The sequence below is a fragment of the Neomonachus schauinslandi genome, chromosome 2 (assembly GCF_002201575.2).
Source record: "Neomonachus schauinslandi chromosome 2, ASM220157v2, whole genome shotgun sequence".
NCBI classification, from domain to species: Eukaryota; Metazoa; Chordata; class Mammalia; order Carnivora; family Phocidae; genus Neomonachus; species Neomonachus schauinslandi.
The window spans coordinates 38936745-38961390 of NC_058404.1; the positions used below are offsets into that span (position 1 = coordinate 38936745).

The 24646-nt window shown below is 41.4% G+C and overlaps 1 pseudogene; it reads left to right on the plus strand.

Moving 5' to 3' along the window:
• The first annotated feature begins 16805 nt into the window (after nt 1-16805).
• LOC123323779 lies at nt 16806-17571 on the plus strand (annotated as a pseudogene).
• The last annotated feature ends 7075 nt before the right edge of the window (nt 17572-24646 follow it).

Genomic DNA, 24646 nt, shown 5'->3' on the forward strand with positions numbered 1-24646 from the left:
TCTTTCTTTCTTTCTTTCTTTCTTTCTTTCTTTCTTTCTTTCTTTCTTTCTTTCCTTCTTTCCTTCTTTCCTTCTTTCCTTTTCTTTCTTCCCTCCTTCTTTTTTTTCCTTTTTCCTCAAAAATCTTAAAGCTTTAGGGCACCTGGGTCGCTCAGTGGGTTAAGCGTCTGCCTTCGGCTCGGGTCATGATCCCAGGGTCCTGGGATTGAGCCCTGCATCAGGCTCCCTATTTGGCGGGTAGTCTGCTTCTCCCTTTCCCTCTGCTCCTCTCTCCACTCATGCTCTCTCTCTGTCTCTGTCTCTCTGTCTCAAATAAATAAATAAATTCTTTTAAAAAAAAACTTAAAAAAAAAGCTTAAAGCTTAAGTAAATGGTACATCTTTAAGTTGGTAAACCGAGGACATATGGCATTCTTTTCATAGTGATTTCCAATATTAGTAACTTCCCTGAAAGAACATTATATCTGAACAAAATGACTGGGTAAATTCCATTTCCTACTTTAAAGAGGGAAATTTTATAAAAAAAAGAATGTTTAAGTAGATGGCGCATGGTCACAAAGTATGATCCATGATGTAGATCCAGGTCATAAAACTGGTCAGGTATAAAACCCCAGAAAACCCTAACAGTCAGCCTGGCACTCTCTGACAAATGACCCTTACCCATGAACCTAGGAAATGTTTTTTTAGGCAGAATCAGACATGAATTTGATTTTTATTTTTATTTATTTATTTATTTAATTTTATTTTTTAAAGATTTTATTTATTTGTTTGACAGAGAGACACAGCGAGAGAGGGAACACAAGCAGGGGGATTGGGAGAGGGAGAAGCAGGCTTCCCGTGGAGCAGGGAGCCCGATGAGGGGCTCAATCCCAGGACACTGGGATCATGACCTGAGCTGAAGGCAGACGCTTAACGACTGAGCCACCCAGGCGCCTCTTCTTTATTTTTTTTAAAGATTGATTTACTTATTATTTTAGAGAGAGAGTGGGGGAGAGGAGGAGCAGAGGGAGAGAGAATCTCAAGCAGACTCCCTGCTGAGTGTGGAGCTAGATGCAGGGCTTGATCTCACGACCCTGAGATTATGACCTGAGCCAAAATCAAGAGTCAGACGCTTAACTGACTGAGCCACCTAGGTGCCCAAGGCATGCACTTTTAAATTTATTTTAATTCATAAGAAAAAAGCCTCAGAAATGTAGAGAATTCAACTATTAACTATTCATCTATTACCCACTATCCAGAATTAATAATTATTTTTTTAATTTAATAGGCAGACCTTAACAAGATGTTTTTAATAGGGAAAATTTATCAAAATCATAATACTGAGTGACAGAAGCAAGTCCTAGAAAATGTCAGGTTGATTAGACTATTCTGGTTTTGGCCTTCTTTTAGATTGTTGGTATAGGAATTTAGATTTATTCCTTTTAAATTATTTTTTAACTGTAAAATGTAACAAATCCACGAAAGAGCTTACTTTCAAGGACAATAATAATGATATAAATACTTGTGTTCTGTCACCCTGGCTAAAACATAGAACAGTACTCCCCTGCCCTCTCCCTTGCCTGCAAGGCCCCCCTCATGTCCTGCTCTAATTATATCCCTTCCTTCCCCACTAGTCTCCTGACTTCTGTGATCATCACTCCTTTGGTTTTCTTCATATATATTTTTTTATGTTGATTTCTAATCTCTCTGTGGGAGAGTAGATTGCACGTACCACGCCTCTTACTTGTAGGTTTTTGTCCGTATAACAAAGATGTTTTCTTACCTAACCATAGTGCATTTATGGAGTTCTGGAAATTTAACCTCGATTCGATATTTTAATCTGTAATCTAGTTCCAATTTTGTTAATATGTTCTTTAGGGCATTTTTTCCTCTAGGCTAGGATCCAATCCAGTTCAGTATCACAGAGTGTAGGTCTTATTAGTTTCTAATCATGTAAATGCCTCAGCCTTCATTTGTCCTTCATGACACTGACAATTTTTAAGAATATAGACAAATTATCATATGGAACGGTCCACACTTTCTGTTCTGTTTTCTTAGGATTAGGTTTCAGTCACTTGTCCCTAGCCAGAATACCACAAAAGTGATGGATCCTACTCAGGGGATCGTCTCTGGAGCTATGTGACTTCTACTTGCCCCTCAGTGATTAATTTTTTTAAAAAACAACTGTGTTGGGACATAATTCACATACTGTAAAATTCACCCATTTAAAGTGTACAATTCAGTGGTTTTTATTATATCCGCAGGGTTGTGCAATTACCACCACAATCTAATTTTAGAACATTTTCATTCCCCCTAAAAGAAAAATCCTACCCATTAGCTGTGATTCCCCATCTCCTTTCCTCCCCCACCACCTGCCTCCATTTTACCATCAGCCCTAAATAGCTACTAATCTACTTTCTGTCTTTATTGATTTGCTTATTCTTGACATTTCATATAAATGGAATCATACAATAAGTGATCTTTTGTGACTGGCTTCTTTCACTTAGCATAATGTTTTCAAGGTTCATTCATGCCATAGAATGTATCAGCATTTGATTTCTTTTTATGGCTGAATAATATGCCATTGTATGTATATATCACATTTTATTTATTCATTCATAAGTTGATGGACATTTGGATTGTTTCCACTTTTTGACTCTTACGAATAATGCTTCTAAGAACATGTGTGTACAAGTTTTTATGTGGACATGTTTTCATTTCTCTTGGGTATATATATATATATATATATATATACCTAAGAGTGAAATTACTAAGTTGTATGGTAACTCTATGTTTAAATTTTTTAGGAACTTCCAAAATGTTTTTCGAAGTGACTGTACCATTTTACACTCTCACAGCAACCTATGAGGCTTGTAATTTCTCCATCTCCCCACCAAAACTTGTTATTATCCATTTTAAAAATTATAACCATCCTAGTGGGTGTAAAGCAGAATCTTATTGTGGTTTAGATTTCCCTGATGAGTAATGATGTTGAGCGTCTTTCCCTGTCCTTAAGGGCCATTTGTATATCTTCCTTGGAGAAATGTCTATTTGAATCCTTTGCCCATTTTAAAATTGGGTGCCTTTCCATTATTGAGTTATAAGACTTTTTTATGTATTCTAGATACAAGTCCATTATCAGATAATATGATTTGCAAATATTTCCCCCATTTTGTGGGTTGTCTCTTCACTTTCTACCCCCCCAGCTTTACTGAGATAAAAGTGACATATAACACTGTGTAGTTTAAGGTGTACAATATAGTTTGATACATGTATATATTGTGGAATGATTACCTTAATAGGATTAGTTAACCTAGCCGTTACCTCATGTAGTTATCGTGTGTGTGTGAGTGTGTGTGTGTGTGTGTAGAACATTCAAGATCTCTTTTAGCAACTTGCAAATAGTCTTTTCACTTTCTTTATGGTATCGTTTGTAGCACAGAAGTTTTTATTCTCATGTCATCTAAATTTTCATTTTTTTCTTTCCTTGTGCCTTTGATGTTGTCTCGAAAGAAACCATTGCTGAACCCAAGGTTGTGAAGATTTACTCCTATGTTTCATTCTAAGAGTTTTATAGTTTCAGCTTTTACATTTAGGTTTCCAATCATTTTGAGTTCTTTGAGTTATTGAGTTATAGAGCATGTAGTATGAAATAGGGGTCCAGCTTCATTCTTTTGCATGTGGATATGCAGTTTTCCCAACATTTGTTGAAAGGACTATTCTTTCTCCATTAAATTATTTTGCCATCTTCATCCAGCCTCAACTGACCATCAACGTCAGGGCTTATTTCTGGATTATCAGTTCTATTTTATTAAATTCTATGCCTACCTGCATACCAATACTATACCATCTTGACTATTGAAGTTTTGTAATAGATTTTGAAGTTTGGAAATTAGGAGTCTTCCAGCCTTATTCTTCTTTTTGAAGATGATTTTGGCCCTCCTGGGTCTCTTGATTTCCATGTGAATTTTAGGATCCGTTTGCCAATTTCTGCAAAGAAGCCAGCTGGGATTTTTGAGAGGGATTGAGTTGGATCTGTAGAGCAATTTGGGAGGTATTGCCACCTTAACAGTAGTAAGTCTTTCCATCTGTGAAAGTGGGAAGTCTTTTCATTTACTGAGATTTTATTAAATTTCTTTCAACAGTATTTCGGGGCGTCTGGGTAGCTCAGTCAGTTAAGTGTCCAGCTCTTGGTTTTGGCTCAGGTCATGATCTCAGGGGCCTGGGCTCAAGCCCCACATTGGGCCCCACACTCAGCATGGAGTCTGCTTGTCCTTCTCCCTCTGCTCTTCCCCCGGCTTGTGTGCTCTCTCTAAAATAAGATCTCGCTCTCTAAAATAAATAAATAAATAATCTTTAAAAAAATTAATTTCTTTCAACAGTATTTTATGACTAGCAGCATACATCTTGCACCTCTCTTGTTAAGTTTATACCTAGTATTTTGTTGTTTTTGATGCTATTGTAAACGTAATTGCTTTCTTAATTTCATGTTTGCCATGTTCATTGCTAATGTATAAAAATACAATTAATTTTTATATTTTGATCTTGTATCCTGCAAACTTGCTGAACTCACTTATTGCTCTAATAGTTTCTGATGCCTTAGGATTTTCTATATGCAAGATCATGTCTTTTTTTTTTTTTTTTTTTTTTACCTCTTCTCTAATCTGGATGCCTTTTCTTTCTTTCTTGTCTGATTGCCCTGGTTAGAACCTCCAGTGCAATGTTAAATAAATGTGGGGGGGTCGCCTGAGTGGCTCAACCAGTTAAGCATCTGCCTTTGGCTCAGGTCATGGTCCCAGGATCCTGGGATAGAGCCCCGCATCGGGCTCCCTGCTCAGTGGGGAGTCTGCTTCTCCCTCTCCCTCTCCCTTTTCATCTTCCTCTCTCTCTCTCTCTCAAATAAATAAACAAAATCTTAAAAAAAATAAATGTGTGAAAGCAGACATCCTTGTCTTGTTCCTGGTCTCAGTGGGGAGGGCATGAGTTTGTAAAGGATTGATACAATTCTTTACATGTTTGGTAGAATTCACCAATGTAGTCATCTGGGCCTGGGTGTTTCTTTGTGGGAAGTTTTTAAATTACTAACTCAATCTTTTAACCTCTTGTAGGTATTTTCAGATTTTCTGTTTTTTCTTGAGCCAGTTTTGGTGCTTTTTGTCTTTCTAGGAGTTTGTCCTTTTCATGTAGTTACCTAATTTAGATACACACAGTTGTTCATCTTATTCGCTTTTAATTCTTTTTTTCCCTGTGAAGTTGGAGTGATATCCCCTTTTTCATTTCTGATTTTAGGAATTTGAGTTTTCTCTCTTTTTCATTCTTCATTCTAGCTAAAAGTTTATCACTTTGGTTTATCTGTTTTAAGATCCAAACTTTGGTCTGGTTGATTTCCTCTACTGTTTTCCATTCTTTATTTCATTTATTTCCACTAAAATCTTTGTTATTTCCCCCCTCCTGTTTGCCTTGGGTTTTCTCTCCTTTTTCTAATTTCTTTATTATTATTATTATTATTAAAGATTTTTATTTATTCATTTGAGAGATAGCTTGCACAAGCAGGGGAAGGGGGAGGGAAGGGGCAGAGGAAGAGGGAGAAGCAGACCCCCCCGCTGAGCAGGGAGCCCGATGTGGGGCTCGATCCCAGGACTCTGGGATCATGACCTGAGCCGAAGGCAGACGCTTAACAAGTGAGCTACCCCTGTGCCCCTCCTTTTTCTAATTTCTTAAGTTGGAAGATAAAGGTATTGATTTAAGAACTTTCTTTTTTTTTAAAACATGTTTAGTTTGTGAAGTTAAGTCTGATCACCTGGTCTAGTTATTGTCTGGTTTTACTACTGTAGAGTTACTAGTCTTCTCCTTGCACTGAATAATCCATCTGTGGGAATACTATACACTCTTCTGTAGAGGTTTTCTGGTGAGGTAAACACTTGTACATTTTTAAAAAGATTTTATTTTTAAGTGATCTCTACACCCAAAGTGGGGCTCAAACTCATGACCCAGAGATCAAGAGCCACATGCGCTCTACTGATTGAGCCAGGCAGGTGCCCCAAACTGTACTTTCTTTTAAGGCATAAGCTAACAATTAAAAGGTTCAATCTGCTTTGATGTCTAGTATTGGAGATCATAAGGCACCTCATCTTGGGAGTAATTTTTTTTTCTAAAACAAATCATTTGCATGCATCTTCTTTTTCTTTTTAAGGTTTAATTTATTTGAGAGAAACAGAGAACACAGGAACTTGGGGAGGAGTAAAAGGGAGGGAGAAAAAGAGGGAAAAAATCCCAAGCAGACTCCACGCTGAGCACAGAGCCCTACACGGGGCTCAATCTCACTACCCTGAAATCATGACTTGAGCCGAAACCAAGAGTGGGTTGCCTAACTGAGCACCCCTGCATGCAACTTCTTAATTAAGCATTTAATGCCCCAGGATAAGTATACAGCATGGGCATTTGTTAACAAATTGACAAAGACTACCCCTCCCAATATTCCTTACTATGATGCCAAGGGGAAAGGAAATTTTGCAGAAAGACCAACATTCCTCCAGGGTATTCTAGAACTGAGACCTTCATTCCTCCCCTCCTGAGCTACAATGTCAGGATATTTCAGCTGTATTGAGTCAGGCCTGTCTGACATCCTCCATCAGGAAAAGATACCACGTGTCTCCGGGCAGTTGCTTATGAGGGAAGGAGAATCTAAACCAAAACCCAGGCTAGATTATCAGGGTGGCAGGGTAACCAGGAACACTGTCATAGGGTGGGAGGCCGGACACTCCTTCTGACCCAGCCATCCAGGCCCCGTGGAGGAGTTTGAGAAATTAAGGCAGAGTGTGTGAATATGAAATAAAGCATCTGTACCCAGGGAGCCCCAGGCATGGAGGGTGGGCTCCACAATAATGGGAAATGGAGATCACTGATCACAATCGGTGGCTCGAGCTCTCCCTCCAATAAGGTGGGTTACTTTGAATATTAAAGGAATATGAGGTTATTTGTGCACTGAACTGTGAAGCTGGTCATTCCAGTTGCACTGTTTGTTTGTTTTAATGTGGCCACTTTAATTGATTTACTTTTATATCATGCGGCATACCTAGAAAAAGATTGGCTTCTAAAATAAGATGGAATTCTGCTTATTTGGTTTTACACACATTTATAATCAGATAGGGTCTGCCTGGTTTAGATCTCCATATTTAACAACACCTGAGGCAACTCTTTAACTTTATAAAATCCAAAAACTGTTTGCTGACTACAGAACACAGGTATCTAGCAATAACTCTAACTGGAGAGTCTACAAAACATCTAAAAAGCCAACCAAACAATTAAAATCACTCATTTAAATAAATGGATGCATCTGAAGAATTCAGGTGGAATCCTTTGATGCCAGGAACAAACCAGCACAGAAGTCCATGGAAGGAAGGAACGAACGAACGAAACACTGAAGATACTGCATAGCAACTCAAAACCTCTGCCCTGGGGCACCTGGTATGAAGCACTGGGTCTGTGCAGGATGGTAAGTTCCTCACACCCGAAAAAATAAGGCCATGACTCAGCAATGGTAAGACTTTGAGCTAGGAGAACACTTAGAAAAGGTAGCCAACAACCAAAATTGTTTCCACATTTTCTTTGTACAGAAGTTTTTTAAAAAGAAAGAAAAACGCTCCATTGACATTTTGTGGCTACTAGCTTTTTTTTTTTTTTGAGGGTTCCTGGCCCAAATTTTCACTCTTTGCATGGTCCAGAAAGCCTTCAGCTGAAATTTTTAGTTTAAAGTAGACCAGATCTATAGTGTCCCAGACACCTGGCAGAAGCAAGAAGGAATGTACCCTCAACTGAAGCCTAGAGGAAATCTGACAGCAAAACTTGAAGATGAGTGAACAACCCCAAATCACAAAACACACAAGGAAACAAGCCATCATGGGTAAGATTCAGCAAAACAAATGAGCCAGTCCTATAAAGACTTCAGATATGGGAATTATCAGATGATGGCCAGATAAAATACAGGGGCACCCAATTAAATTTGAACCTCAGATAAGTAATAAGTAAATTTTAAGTATAAATATATCCCATGCACTATTTGGGACATACTTACACTAAAAATGTGTTGTTTGCCTGAAATTCAAATTTAACTAGGTGTTCTGTATTTTTAATTGTTAAAATGTGACCTTACAAACTATAAATAGGTCTAATATGTTTGAGAAGTAAAAGAAGGACGTGGAAAAGTAAGTGATAAGCAAGGAAACATCAGAAATGACCAGATAGATATGCAAAAGGAACAAATAGGCCTTTGAGAAATAGAATAAAAATCAAAAATAAAAACTAAATGGAAGAATTTGGGGTAAATTTATTGATGCTGCAACTTACTTTGATACACACATAAAAAGTTGGATTGATGGATACATAGAGGAATAGATGGGATAATATGTGATAAAGTAAGTATAACAAAATGTTAATTGTAGAATATACAACTGGGGTAAGTATATGGGAGTTTAGTGTGAAATTCAACTTACCTGTATTTTGAAAATTATCATAATAAAATACCTGGGGAAAAATCTGAAAAGTTAAGCAGCATAATGGACAAAATTTAAATACTGACCTAGAGAATAAATCTGAAGGAATTTCAAAGAATGCAGCCCAGGAACAAAAATGATAGAGACTATGAAAGGCTAATTAAGATATGTGTTGGTGAAATGAGAAATTGCCATCTGTCCTAACAGAGTTCTAGAAAGAGAAAATGGAAAGGGGGAGAGCCAACATTCAAAGTAACAGTGGCTGAGGATTTTTTGTAACTGATGAAAGGCAGTATTCCACATATGCAGGAATTCCAGTAAATTCCAAGAAGGATAAATAAAAAGAAATTTATTTATTTATTTTTTTTTTTAAAGATTTTATTTATTTATTTGACAGAGAGAGACACAGTGAGAGAGGGAACACAAGCAGGGGGAGTGGGAGAGGGAGAAGCAGGCTTCCTGCAGAGCAGGGAACCCGATGTGGGGCTCGATCCCAGGACCCTGGGATCATGACCTGAGCCGAAGGCAGACACTTAACGACTGAGCCACCCAGGCGCCCAAAAGAAATTTATTTTGCACTAAAGGAATTCCCAAAGGATATGTCTCACAAAAAACAAAAACAGTCCTAGAAAGAAGATCTGAGATGTGGGTGATTCTAAACAAACCCTGGTTGGCTAGAAAACAGTGATAATGATGTTTGATGTGTGGGGTTAATAAAACCCAGCAAGGTAGAAAAAAGTGGTTGGCCCATGGTAACAATGTAGACCTGAGTTATTGGAGTTAAAATATTATTTGAAGTTTAAAGATATTAATTATCTTTAGATTTTTTAAATTATTTCTTTATTTTTTTTTAAGATTTTATTTTTAAGAAATCTCTACACCCAACATGGGGCTCAACCTTACAATCCCAAGATCAGGAGTCACACACTCCACTGACTGAGCTAGCCAAGTGCCCCTATCATTAGATTTTTAAAAGGTAGGTAGGCAAGTTAATATTACAAGGGTAACTAACGACTATAAGAAAAGAATTTTAATTTGTATCTTTAAAACCAGCAAAGAGGGGCGCCTGGGTGGCTCAGTCGGTTGTGTCCACCTTCGGCTCAGGTCATGATCCTGGAATCCCGGGATCAAGCCCCACATCCAGCTCCCTGCTCAGTGGGGAGTCTGCTTCTCCCTTTGCTCCTCACCCCACTTTTGCTCTATCTCAAATAAATAAATAATCTTTAAAAAAAATAAAATGAAACCAGTAAAAAGCAAAAAATAGATTTTTTAACCTGATTTATTTTTTTTCCAGATAAAGAAAGAAATCTGAAGATATCAGTAATAATAAATGTAAATAGATTGGGTAATACAGTTAGTAATGACAGATTTCCACACTGGATAGATCTGTCCAGTTCCTTCCCCCAGCTCACCATTCTGTTGTATATGCTACCAGAACCTAACTCTAATTAATGCATGGTGTGCCACCGTTAAGAACAGAAGCTCTAGAATCTGCCCAACCTAAGGTTGAGTACCCTGCTCTGCAATTAATCAGCTGAGCAACATTGGCACTTAGTTAAACCTCTTTAAGTCTCCGTTCATCATCTATAGAGTGGGGTTAATGGATGGGACATACCCACATCACAGAGTTTTTTTAAGATTAAATGAGATAATAATGTAAAATTCTGAGTACAATGCCTGTACAGATTAACTATTCAGCAAATGCCACTAGTCTAATCTATTATTTCTAAACAATTATAGAGACCAACTAAAACAAGCCACATATATTACAGAGAGAAAGCAAAGAAGAAATCTGTGGTCTCCACCCTAAGCCAAGACCTGGCAATTTTTGTTAATCCTTCTATGTATCTTTTTTTTTTTTTAGTTTTTAAAAAAATTAATGTGGTATAATTAACTTACAGTGTTATATTAGTTTCAGGTGTGTAATATAATGATTCAACATTTCTGTACATTTCTCAGTGCTCATCAAGATAAATCCCCTTCGCTTATTCACCCATCCCTCCACTACCTCTTCTCTGGCAACCACCAGTTTATTCTCTGTATTTGAGTATGGCTTTTTTTGGAGTGTCTGGGTGACTCAGTCAGGTAAAGTGTCTGCCTTTGGATCAGGTCATGATCCCAGAGTCCTGGGATCAAGCCCCGCATTGGGCTCTCTACTCATCAGGGAGTGGTGGGGAGTCTGTTTTCCCTGGGCCCCTCCCCTCCACCCATGCTCTTTCTCTTGCACTCTCTCTCTCTCAAATAAATAAATAAAATCTTGGGGCGCCTGGGTGGCTCAGTCGGTTAAGCGTCTGCCTTCAGCTTAGGTCATGATCCCAGGGTCCTTTGTTTGAGCCCTGCATCAGGAGTCACACACTCCAGAGCCTGCTTCTCCCTCCCCCTCTGCCTGCCACTCCCCTGCTTATGCTCTCTCTCTCTTTTTCTCTGTCAAATAGATAAATAAAATCTTTAAAAAATAATAAAATCTTTTTTAAAAAGAGTGTCTTTTGGTCTCCTTTTTTTTCCTTCATTTTTGTTTTGTTCTTAAATTTCACATAAGTGAAACTATATGGTTTTTGTCTTTCTCTGACTTATTTCACTTAGCATTATACTCTCTAGGTCCATCCATGTTGTTGCAAACGGCAAGATTTCATTCTTTTTTATGGCTGAGCAATATTCCATTGTATACATATACAACATCTTCTTTATCCATTTATCAATCGATGGATGCTGAGTTGTTTCCATATCTTGGTTGTTGCAAATAATGCTGCAATAAACATAGGGGGGCACATATGTTTTTGAATTAGTGTTTTTGTTTTCTTTGGATACTCAGTAATGTAATTACTGGCTTATATGGTAATTCTATTTTTAATTTTTTGGGGAACCTCCATACTACCTTCCCCAGTGGCTGCACCAATTTGCATTCCCACCAACACTACACTCCTTTTTCTCCACATCCTTGCCAGCACTTGTTATTTCTTGTCTTTTTTATTTTAGCCCCTCTGACAGGTGTAAAGTGATATCTCATTGTGGTTTTAATTTGCATTCCCCTAATGAGTAATGATGTTGAGCATCTTTTCATGTGTGTGTTGGCCATCTGTATGTCTTCTTTGGAGAAATATCTATTCTGGTCCTCTGCCCATTTTTAATTGGATTATTTGGGTTTTTTGGTGTCCAGTTGTAAAAGTTCTTTATATATTTTGGAAACCTTCTATTTATCTATCATCTAGCTCTCCTGTTCCTCAAACTTCTGACATATTCTTTCTAAACCTGTACCTCTTCTCAAGAACCCTACCCCTCTCAGCATATGATATTGCCTCCTACTCTATAGAGGAAATTGGGATTATTAAGAGTGAAACCCCCAAATTTCCTACCCCCATACCAACTAACTTCTTTCCATGGAGTTTATGCTCCCTTCAGAAACTGATCCTTCCGGGGTGCCTGGATGGCTCAGTCGTTAAGCATCTGCCTTCGGCTTAGGTCATGATCCCAGGGTCCTGGGATTGAGCCCTGCATCAGGCTACATGCCCGGCGGGAAGCCTGCTTCTCCCTCTCCCACTCCTCCTGCTTGTGTCCCCTCTCTCGCTGTGTGTCTCTCTGTCAAATAAATAAATAAATTCTTAAAAAAAAAAAAAAAAGAAACTGATCCTTCCATCTGTGATTTGGAGACAATTCATCTCGTCAATTCAGAGATCTGGGCTCATCACACCCCCACCTCCATCTCTTGCCTCTCAGCTTACAGAAATGCTCAAACTCAGTCATCTTACAAAAAGTCAAGACAAAACAAAACATTATCCCTCTTTGACCCTTAGTACACCCGTGGCTATGGACCCTTTCTCCGGGCCCTCAAAGCCAAGCTATTCCTTAAGAGAATCGTTCACATTCATTATATTTACCGCTAAATAGCACTGGCTGCCACAAAGTAGGACTATCACTCCCATTTTTTATGAATGATATACCTGAGCCTTAAAGAGATGTGTTTTTTCTGGCTTAAACAACTAAAATGTGACATAATCAGGATTGGAACCCAGGTCTATGTGAATGCAAGTCATGTTATTTGCATCCCATCAGTAGTTCCCAAATCTGGCAGGGCATCAGAGTCATCTAGAGACCTTAAAAAATATGGATTCTTAGGTCCTAGCCCTGATCTACCAAATCATAATCTGACGAAGAGACCAGGAATCTGTTTCAAGCTCCTTGGGTGGGCCCAACACAGCCCGTTTGACCCCAGTCTTCTGTGCATTGCCTCTCATCCTCAACTCCCGGTTTGGCTTCATATTTCAATCCTCAAATCCAGTTGCTCCCAGAGACCTCCTTGTGGTTGGATCCATCGGACACTTTCCAATGTTCTTCTTAGTTGAATTCTTAATAGTATTTGACAAGCTGACCAATTTCTAACCTTTCTTTCACTTCCAAAATACCATACTCTACTCCTGAATTTCCTTCCTTTTTTTCTGATTTTCCTTCTCTGTCACTGTCTTCTCTGTGATCTGCCCACCTCTGGCCACCTTCTAAATGTTGGCACACCCACCTCGGTTTTAACTTCACCTTTTCTCACCCTAAATGCTGTGTTTGGGTGATCTCATCCACACCCATGGGTCTAATTGCTGTTTATGTATTAGTGACTCCCAAACTGGTATTTCTAGCCTTGCTCTTGGCTGCTGCATCTGTAAGTGCATAAATGAGAAACTGCCAGTCGAATATCACTTGGGTCCCTTCGAACTCAACAGGTCCATAACGGAATTCACGATCTTTCTCAAACAACCTGCTCCCAGGTCTGGCTTCGCAGGTGTATTAGCCCAGACTGCCCTAACAAAATGCCACAGACTGGGTGGCTTAAACAACAGAAATTTATTTTCTCACGGTTCTGGAGGCTGGAAGTCTGAGATCAGAGTGCCAGGGGCTGGGTTCTGGTGAGCTCTTTAGCTGGCTGACGGATGGCTGCCTTCTCACTGCGTGCTCACATGACCTTTCCTCAGCCTCTGAGTGTTTTCTTCTTATAAGGCCCGCATTCGGGCCCCACCCTTATGACCTCACTTAACCTTAATTATATCATAAACTCCCTATCTCCAAACACAGTCACATTGGGGGTTAGAGCTTCAGTAAATGATGGGGCAGGGAGGGTGAACAAAAACATTGAGTCCGTAACAACAGATCTGCAATCAGTACTGTCCCACAGGGCCTCCAACTCAGAAGGGCCTTGTGCTTGGAGTTGAATGCTCTGCAGTTTTGAAATTTTTAATAACTTTATTTCTTATCTTATGGGTTTTTTTTAAGATTTATTTATTTATTTTAGAGAGAGAGAGAGCATGAGCTGGGGGACAGAGGGAGAGGGAGAGAGAATCTGAAGCAGACTCCACACTGAGCACGAGCCGGACACAGGGCTCGATCTCGTGACCCTGACATCACGACGCTGAGATCACAACCTGAGTCGAAGACCAAGAGTCTGACGCTTAACCGACTGCACCATCCAGGCGCCCCTGAACGTATGCTTTGTAAGTGGAGTCCTATGAGACAGTGGAGCATGCAGGGTGGCTCATACTCCATCCTGCCTCACGCTACCTCCCTGCATCCCTGGGGTAGGTTCTCAGACTCTTGCTTCTGCCCTTCGCACACAGGGCCTTTCTTCTCCATCTCCTGTGACTGCTGCCACCTTCTATCCCCACTGGTGGGATCCTTGGCCCAGATGCAGGGAGGATCGGGCATGTGGACACTGTGGTATCTCGGGACGGGACATGGCAACGCTGTCGCTGCCCCAGGTTGGCAGTGCTGTGGCTCATTCAGGGGGCAACTTGGCAGGCAAGTCGCTTGCCTATCCCTGTCCAGGTAGCTAGTGCACCCTGGCACGGAAGTAACAATATTCTTGGGGGTCACCCATCTGCTGGGGGTTGGGACTGAAGCCTCATGAAAAAGGGAGATGCCTGGCTTGAGTTCTGGGGGCATCTGTCCGTGGTTGGCAGGAGGCCTAACTCGGCAGCTCTGTGCTCCGTCTTGAGGTAAGGGCCCCAGGAGTCTGTGAGGGCCTGCACCCACCCTGTGCGTGTCCCTGTCCCTAAGAGAGTGTGATGTTACATGGGAAACAAAGCTCACCATGACAAGTTGAGAGACTGAAAGAAAGGAAAAAGAGTTTTCCTGCATTTCGACACTAAGACACTAAGTTGAAAGTTATGTCTGTTTACGTTCTTTTTTTTTTTTTTAAAGATTTTATTTATTTATTTGATAGAGAGAGACACAGCGAGAGAGGGAACACAAGCAGCGGAGAGGGAGAGGGAGAAGCAGGCTTCCCGCCGAGCAGGGAGCCCGATGCGGGGCTCGATCCCAGGACCCTGGGATCATGACCTGAGCCGAAGGCAGACGCTTAACCGACTGAGCCACCCAGGTACCCCTGTTTACGTTCTTGAAATGATAACATTCGAGTAGGGAACTGGGTCAAGATGACAACAATCACATACCTAAGAAGCAAAGTCCTTAAAATGATTAAACAAAAAGAAGGAAGAAAAAAATAAACTGAAGGTCACTACTAGTCTTACCATTACGAAGTCTATCTGGTCCATCACAGGACAGGGTAGCAAGTCCATTGACACATAGCCTGGTGGGTGGCTCAGAAGTTGACCGCCACCTCGAGTCCTAGACCTGCCTATGGCATTATTGATTCTTGGTATTACAGTTTGCACACACATTATTCAATTTTTATACAGAGTATTGTAAGCTTGTACTTTAAGTCCATAATTCTATTCACCAGGTTTTCAAATATAAATGAAAATTTTGACATTTTGACATTTAGGGGCCCTGCAATTTCATTTTGCCATGAGCCCTGTAAATTATGTCACTGGCCCCAACTGCTGCTCCTTTTTCCTTGTCTCAGTCAATGATGCCATCAATCCAGCCACCCAGACCAGAAATCCCGGAGTTGTCCTTGACTTTTCCTTCCCTCCTATCCACTTACAAAGAACTCTGTTGTTTATTTTTTAGATATTTCTAGCATCCTCATTTCCAAATGCCACTGACCAGTTCATATAGGTAAAAGAAATTTTAAATGATCCCATTTTTAATCAAGCCCAAGACACTCTTTTTCCCATCAGTAAGAAAGAAACCACAGCTCATGATTAGTGCATCATCTGGGCTGCCTATTGTTATGGACGGGACACCAGATGGGTGACAGTGGAAGATATTGTCTAAGGACACTAATGAATGTTTAAAAGACCACCAGTGACCAGGGAGCATCCAGGACCTATAAAGATATAGCTGAGACATTTAAAAAAAGAAAAGAAATCAGTCAAGGGACACCAACGCTTTTTAAACTAAAATAGAACTTTGTAGAATAACTATGATTTTTTTAAGACCAACATTTATTAATCACCTTCCAAACTTCCCTTGCCAACTGTAGGGACCCCTGAAGCTGTCTAGGGCAGGACAGGAATTTCAGAGTAGAGAAAGGCAAGACGGTCGCCATGAGTATTTGTCAGGTGTTTAAAGTGTCCTTTTATGGGCCAGTTGGCAAGTGGTTCATGGGTGTGTCAGGTTGGCATAAAGGTGTAGAATGGCAACCAAAAAAGTCACCCGCAGAATGCTCTTCCCAAACATCAGTTTCTCCACGTCACCTATCAAACAGCCTTCAGTAAGGTCCCGAAGTTTTACAGGTGAAAGCCCAGCCTGTTTAGGAAGATCTTCAAGACTCTCCACTCATGCCCTCACCTTACCGCCCACAGTTCGTGCCACTGGTCCTCAGCATGCAGCCAGCACAGCCGTCGAGCCAATTTCCTTACTGTCGTCCAGCATTGCCCCTCCTGCACCCACCTCAGAAATATCTTCAGTCATTTCACAGTCCTCATGCCATCCATCTGAACTTCTGCCTTCGCTTTTATTTAACAAACACTTAAATAACATTACTATGCATAAGCATTATTTAACTGCTGTACATATATTTCTTACTTCAATCTGCACAGCATCCCCGTGACAGAAGGACTATTACCCATTGACAACTTACAGATGAAGTTAACCAACTTTGCCGCAGAGCCAGAATTTGAGCCCAAACATCTGCTCTACCTGCTCTAGATCAGAGTCTATATAACAGTATAATGATATTACATTTTATGCATGTTTTTCAATGGTGGTATCATGTGGGGATCAGTTCATGCAATAGCATATGCCCCATGGTTCAATATAGCACACTGGAAACTGCTCTGGGTATCTTAGGCAGGAAAGGAATTTAATTCAAGGAATTAGGTGCTTACAAGATTGTTTGAGAGGTTGGAAAAGTAGGCTTTAGGTTGGACTTTGGGGATAATTCTCAGAATGACTCTGTAGAATGACCCTCTGTTTTTCCCCAAAAAGCGAGCTGAGGTGATGTCTGAAAATGCTTCACTGCTCACTTAACCGGGAAACCCTCACGAAATTGTGCAAATCAAGAGGTTCAAATCTTCGTGTTGACTTCAAGAACACCCGTGAAACTGCCCAGGCCATCAGGGATATGCATATGTGCAAAGTCCCCACATCTCTGAAAGAAATCACTTTACAGAAGACATGTGAGCCATGCCATGGTTACGATGATGGGGCTGGTAAGTGTGCCGAGGCCAAACAGTGGGACCGGGCACGGAGTCGGTGGCCCAAAAAGAATGCTGAATTTTTGTTGCACATACATAAAAATGCAGAAAGTAACACTGAACGTAAGGATTTAGATGTAGATTCTCTGGCCATTGAGTTCATCCAGGTGAACAAGGCCCCAGGACGCGCTGCTGGGTTTACAGAGCTCCTGGTTGGATTAACACCTGAGCTCCCCCTGCCACATCGAGATGATCCTGACTGAAAAAGAGAAGATTGTTCCTAAACCAGAAGAGGAGGTTGCACAGAAGAAAAAGAACCCAGAAGAAAGTGAAGAAACAAAAACTTACGGCTTGGGAACAAATTCAGCTGGAAGCGTAAAAGCACGAAACCAGAGTTAATCCTCTGAGGGAACAGCGACTTTGCCTTGATCGAGAGCTTTGGGAATTGGGACACCGCCATCCAGAACTCAGGCTCTAGGACAGACATTGTTGACATTTGGGGCAGGATAATCTTTGTCGAGGGGGCTGTCCTGTGCATTGCACAACGTCAAACAGCATCCCTGGCTTCTGCCCGCTTGGAAGCTGAAGGACGCCGTCTGTCCTGACAATCAGAAATGTCTGCAGACTTTATTAAATGGCCCTTGGGCACAGAATAGCCCCTGGTTGAGAACCACTCCTTTAAAATAGCATAATCTTAGCTTCAGTCAGTTCAGGAAGCTGCTGCCGTATTATTTCCAGGCCCATCAGGCTCAGCTGTGATCTGTGGACCCGCACCACCCCCGGAGGAGTCCGCTCCCGAGCCACGCCCACCGCTGCTAGTGTGGATCCTGACTCGCAAAACCAATGCCTCGGCCTCTTTAACTCTGTTTCAGATTCATTTCTCGCATGAAGGCGTCTGATTGATGGAACCCAAATCACACCAGACCCCAAGCTGCAAGGGATTCTGGGGAATGCCGTGTTAGCCTTTCTCTTTTTGCAATACAACGAGGCTCCCTGGAAGGAAGTTGAAATAAGCATTGAGAGATTCAGTCTGCTGCATCCGCCACAGCACGTAAATTTTTTTGTTCTTGGCAAATGAACCAGACAAGATGAGAATGTTCATCTATTTGAGAGGAAGTGTTTTTATAGTTGTCCTGGATTAAAAAAAAAAGAGTCCGAGAACACTCTAAAAATGTCCATTATTAGGAAGAAGATAAATTCCGGCACGTGGCATTTTATCGCTCATTGTCTTAGTCATCCCAACATGAATAATACTGCCCTGCGATTTCATTTTACATATGTGTATGTTTTTTTGCCCCGAGAAGCTGCAAGTTCTTCAAGGGTAGGACTGTGTACTCCCCAAACGCTTGAACATAATTGTAGGTATATTGTGGACATTCAGTAAGAATCACTAAGCATTTTTAAAAATCACTGATTTTCAGAAACAGAGTCAGGAGTATTCCTAACCACTGCTTTTTAGCCAAGACCCAAGATTCTTTTCTTATCTCTTAGGATCATTTCTTAATCTCATAACTTTGAAACCTTAGGGGACTTTTCACCTACCAGTTGTTGGCATTGAATCTGAATTGAGCAACATATTGACGGTTGAGAGTTTAAGAACTAAACCCATGTTTCTCCTCTGAAATATGCACTGCTGTTACTATTTCCCCCCCACCGTGGAATAACAGGGGCCAGATTTACCTTTCTGCCTGAAACTAGAGCAGCAACCGAAACAGACAAAATACGAGAAACAGTGGTTTTCAGGACACTGGACATTAGACACCAGGCAGCCATCCCTGTGAGAGTGGGAACAAACCAGTGAGGGCCTCGATTGCCTCAGGTCACTGCCTTGAGAGAGTTCCCAGGCAGGGCACAGGGAGGGCAACTGCGAGAGCCCGGGAGATCCCCCGGGTCAGGTGGAGGTGCCAAGAGTTACCAAAGAGGAGAGAGCTACACAGAGAGACGGCCAGGGATGTGCAGAGGGTACTCCCTGAGTCTTCAGCTGACTACTGCTGAGCAGCCCATGTGGACGAGGAAACTGTCTGAGGTCAGGGAAAGAACCAACCGCAAGGATGAATGGCAACAGTGCCCGGTGCTCACACAGGAGCAGGACTCTGTTTCCACAGCCAGAGCAGAAGCCTGCTGAGTCACAGGTATGGGGTAGAGTAATCAGAAGGGCTTGGCCTCAGTAGTGGGGAACAATTAGCTCTAGACTGAGTGCTCCAGACCCTCCTAATGAATCATAAAAGCAAGACCTGAGGGCGCCTGGGTGGCTCAGTTAAGCATCTGCCGTTGGCTCATGTCATGATCTCAGGGTCCTGGGATCGAGCCCCGAGTCAGGCTCCCTGCTCAGTGAGGAGCCTGCTTCTCCCTCTGCCCCTCACCCCACTCGTGCTCTCTCTCTCTCGCTCTTTCTCTCTCTCAAATAAATAAATAAATAATCTTCAAAAAAATAAAAGACCTGAAAAGGATCGAACTGTGTCCAACAACCTAACTACATTCCAGAACAAAGGTCAAGAATGTTTACAGTAATACAGAAATATCTGGCACATAATAAAGTAAAATTTATGATGTCTGACATTCAATTAAAAAATTACCAATCATGCAAAGGAGAAGGAAAATATGACCCATAATACGGAGATAAATCAATCAAAACTGATGGAGGATTGACGTAGATGCTAGAATCAGCAGACGAGGACATGAAAATGGGTATTACGACTGTGTCCCAGATGTTCAAAAAGTTAAGTGGAGACATTTGCTGGCCTTCTTTCCTTCTTTGTCTTCTGAATCATTCAGTCCAAAAACAATTAGTCGGACCACACGAGGTAGGTACCTGTGGAAGGGCTGGGGCTGGGGCAACATGGTGCCAGAGTGCTGGCAAGAGAAAGACCTGCGCATCGAAGGGCATTAGTAACAGAAGACAGATTAACACAGAGGGGTGGATTCCCAAAGTAAATATACTGAGGAAAATGGGAATCAGCTTTCTCATGATCAGGAAAGGGAATTACAAAGTAGAAAGGGAAAAAATCAGATAAATTAGAGGAATTGATGAGAATATATATATATATATGTATATATATATATATAGCGAGAGAGAGAGATGGATAATAAAATGAATGTGGTATGGAATATATGTGCATGTGTATAATACATACATACATACATCCCCTAGCTCTGTCCACCAAGAGAGTCTGGGAGCATCCTCACCTCAATAGAATGGATATACTTCTAACTGGAGGTCAAAGAAGAGATATGTCCATAGAGGAGAAACCTCAGATCCAGCTATAGGTGGTCATTTGAGCAACTTTTCTTCAGAGAATGTCTTTAATCTTTACAAGTCATAAAGACAAATCAAACACGACTTTTCCACACTCGAAAATTTATTTTACAGACATTAACTTATGTATCACACATAAAAATGATAAAAAATAAAGTGTGGGCTTTGAGTTAGTCATGGGATCCAGTTTCAGCTCAACATTTACTCATTTTGTGACCCTGGGGGATCATTCGATCTCTCTGAGTTTTCTCAGATGTAAAATAAATATACTTATTTTTAGGGTTTTGTGTCATTAAATAGATAGTGTATATTCCTACAGTGCCTGGCGTAAAACAAACACTTAGCAAATGGTAGCCATTAGCACATTTGTGTGTGGTATAAAGTGGGCAGATTTTTATTATTTTGGTTGAACAGGGAAGGACAAGCAGTGGCAAAGATGTCAGAGCAGAAAATACCAGTTAATGCAGATTTTTAAGTAGGAACTGGATGCCCGGGGGGAGAAAGACATTCCAGAGAGCAGGGAGGATGGGAGCAGAGCTCCAAGATGGGTGACAGCAGATGTATAGGCAACCTCACTGTCTGGGGCTAGCTGAATCAAAGGTGCAATAAGAAGGTGTGTGGAGGGAAGGATGTCAAGGCGATTTATGCCAGGTTGTGTAGTTTCAACAAAGCCAAAGGAAGCCAAACAACTTTGGTCATTATCGTGTAGCATAGAATCGTGTATTTAAGATTTGTAGCCCACTAGACCATTCTAGGTCTAGATATCTCTTAATCAAGAGTACCCTCTGATTTAGAAGAGTTACTCATTAGATCTTGCTGTGACCGAGCCAGGAGGCCTCCAGCCGCTCTTGGTTTCGCAAGTTGAACCCTGCTTTATGTTGTTGTTTGCTGAGGACTACTGAAGAGTGAGGAGCTATTGCTAACATGAATAAACGTTTCGTTCATGTGCACTCCCTGGGGGCGTCTCCACCGTATTCTCCAGCAGGAAAAGTCCTGATGGGCAGCTCCCAGATGAGCTGACACATACACAGCTAAAGCACCCGAGAGGAATGCAGATCAGGAGAAACAACACATGTAAGGAAAAATACATGGTTCCAAAAGGTGAAATGAACTGGAATTATTTAATGATAAAAAATGTGTAAGGCAATAACCTGGCTCTCACTCAAACAACGAGGCAAATAAAGGAATGTTGTAAAAAGAATGCATATCTCTTGACCAAACTCTCAGAGATTTGCGATTTTGATGGAACATTTCTTTGGCTCTAGCCCGAAGTGTTTCCGTGATGTTGCTTGTGCAGTAGGACCTAAAAGATACTGCAAGTCCAAAGGCCCCATCCTCAAAACAATGAAGATTTAAAATTAGCTTTAGGGGCACCTGGGTGGCTCAGTGGGTTAAGCATCTGCCTTCGGCTCAGGTCATGGTCCCAGGGTCCTGGGATCGAGTCCCATATTGGGCTCCCTGCTCAGCAGGGAGTCTGCTTTTCCTTCTCCCTCTGCCGCCCCCCCACCCCCTGCTCATGCTCTCTCTCTCTCTCTCTCTCTCTCAAAAAAAAAAATTAGCTTTAATGTTCCATAAAAGGTGGAATTTATTCCCCCTTCCAGAAGGGTGCAGTGGAATTGGGCACTGTTTCTCAATCAATGTGTCTTGCCACTTGTGTTTTTAGGACTATTTATAATGTCCTATCATCATTTTGCAAAATTCCACCCAGGAGGAAGGAGTAAAGGTTGTAACTATTGTGGAGAGAGAAAGGAGAATGTACAGATTTAACAGAAAAGAAAAAAAAGGCCTACATGGAAAGTTAGAGACTAGAGTTAGGAATCGACAACTGAGAAAAGCAATGAAATCAGCTTTCCTAGAAACTGTTGAAAAATACAATAAACATTCATTTGTAAAAGTTAATGAGTTTATTAAAATGAGTTAATTAAGGCTATCCTAGGCACTAGGGATATAGTAATAAAACAAAATACCTGCCCTCCAGGAGCTCCCAGCTCCATGAGAAATCAGACATGCACACAAAGAACTCTAATACTATGTGTAGGGCCTCTAACAGAGGGGCGTTTGGGGCATGGGTGTAGGGAGGAAGGAGCATCCAACAGCCCAGAGAAGTCAGGGAAGGCCTAAGATCACAGAGCACCTGGACGAGGACCGGGAAAATGAGGCAGGATCCACCAGAAATACAGAAGGCAAGGAGAGTAGCTATCTGCAGAGGCAGAAGGGCCTGCAAGAGCTTTGGGGAGGCTCCATGGTTCAGAGTGGCTCATTCTTGGGGTGGGTGGTGGGGAATGGGACAAAAGAGGCTGTACAGGGAGTTGGGGTCATGTCAGCCTTGGGTGCGGTGCTGAGAAGTTTGTATTTATGGATGTGTATATATGCACTGAGAAAAAGCTAGAAAGATACACACTTCTAATATGGTACCCTAGTAAATGTCAAACTAGATTGCTGTATGCGGAACTAGTAGGCATGACCCCTAAGATCGCAGACACTCAAGTCAGTCTGCCCGGGCTCAGGTCCCAGCTCTGAGACTGACCCGCTGCGAGCCCTCAGACAATTTACTTAACCTTTCTATGCCTCAGTTTTCTCATCTGTAAAATGAAGGGACCATACGTAATACCAGCCTTACAGGAGTGTGTGGAGTAAAAGAACTAGTATGGAGAAAGGGCTTGCAGTTGTGCAAATGATCTCGCCATCTTAATCATGTCCCCACTCTGCCTACTTGGATTTCCACTGTAATGGTTGGGGAATTTCATGAAATTTAGGATTTCTCATCCAACTCCTAATCTTCATAAAAGATGAATTCTTTCAGATGTGAATCAAGTCCTGTTCCTTAGTAGCTGATGGTAGCACAAGGCAGGAAGATGGGTGGATCTGCATGTTCATGCAGGCCAGATACTCTGTGGGCTTAGTAGAAGATGTTTCATAGTGAAACACAGCAAGCTTCAAGGGACTCTACAAAAGCAACTCAACCTGTGCAACCACGTTCCAAGAGGTGTGGCTCCTCATGCACAGAAAGCCAACATTCACACATATGGATACATTTTGAAACTCCACTGAGTGGTGTATGGTGACTGTGGCCACATGCCTTTCAATCCATTAATTGCCACCTCCATGGTTTACCTTCCCCTTGTCGAGCTACCACCTGCAGGGTCCTTTTGAAGACCCTGAACTTCCCCTCAGGCACATTTATTTCAGCCCTTCGCGTAGCACCTTAATCCATGCAATCTTTCATAAAATCCCACATGTGACTATGGGACCAAGTGGCCACAGATAGCTTTAATTAATGGAAAGTACTTTAGGACGAATACCTAAAGTTAAGTGGTTAGACTTGAACATTAGACAACCCCAGTTTGAAAAAAAAATTGGTTCTTTTTCTAAGTGAGTACGCGAAACCTTGACTTGCTTTCACTTCTATGTTCAAACCTCCAGGCATTTTTCCAGGATTCCAGTCTTTGCATTACTTTTAGAAGCTGCAAGGAATTCTTTTTATTCTACCTGAAGTCTTCTTACTTCCCACAGGCTTTCCTCTAGCTAGAGAAGGTTTTCAGCTTCTACCTTTAAGGATTCTCCCCAGCCTGTTCATGATAACTTTAATTTCCTCCTTCTGAGCCCTGTCACCCCCTAAATCCTGGGCACAGATCTCTTTACGAGAGCCAAGGGCACAAACCCTTGTTACCCCACTACCCTCTTCTATTTGACAGCCCCTTTTGGAAACCCACCACAGTGCCTCTTGGAAACCCCTTTTCCAACCCAAAAATGTAAGCTGAACATATTGCTTTGCCCCACATCGGGAATCTTTGTCTCTGGAATTATCTGAGTGTTTTCTCATATCAATAATTATCAGGACTTTGTGCAATGCCCTCCCTTCCTGAGGGCCTGCCTCAGATTCTCAGAAAAGAGAATGGCCATTCCTGTCATTTTCACTATTCTCACTGGTGGTAGGCAGAATAATGGCCCCCGCAAAAGGATGTCCGTGTCTGGGATGGTTAGTTTTATGTGTCAGCTTAGCTAGCTTATAGAACCCACTTATTTAATCAAATACTGATCTAGGTTTTGCTCTAAGGGTATTTTGTAGATGAAGTTATCATTTACAATCAATTGATTTTATGTAAAGGAGATTACCCTCCATAATGTCGATGAGCTTCATCCAACTGACTGAAGGCCTTAAAAGTAAAAACTGAGGTTTGCCAGGGAAGAAATTCTATAAAAACAGTTATTCAAGTCACAAAGTTCAAGGGGTGGCAAACTCAAATCTGATCCAGAAGACTCAAGCCCTGATGCATAAGCGTTCTGGGACAGAAAGGATATAGCCATCCTCAGCCAGAGTCACAGTTCATTCATTTATAAAAGATGTATTAAATATCTACAGTGATCCAGGGCCAGGACAAAGCCCTGGGCAGTAGT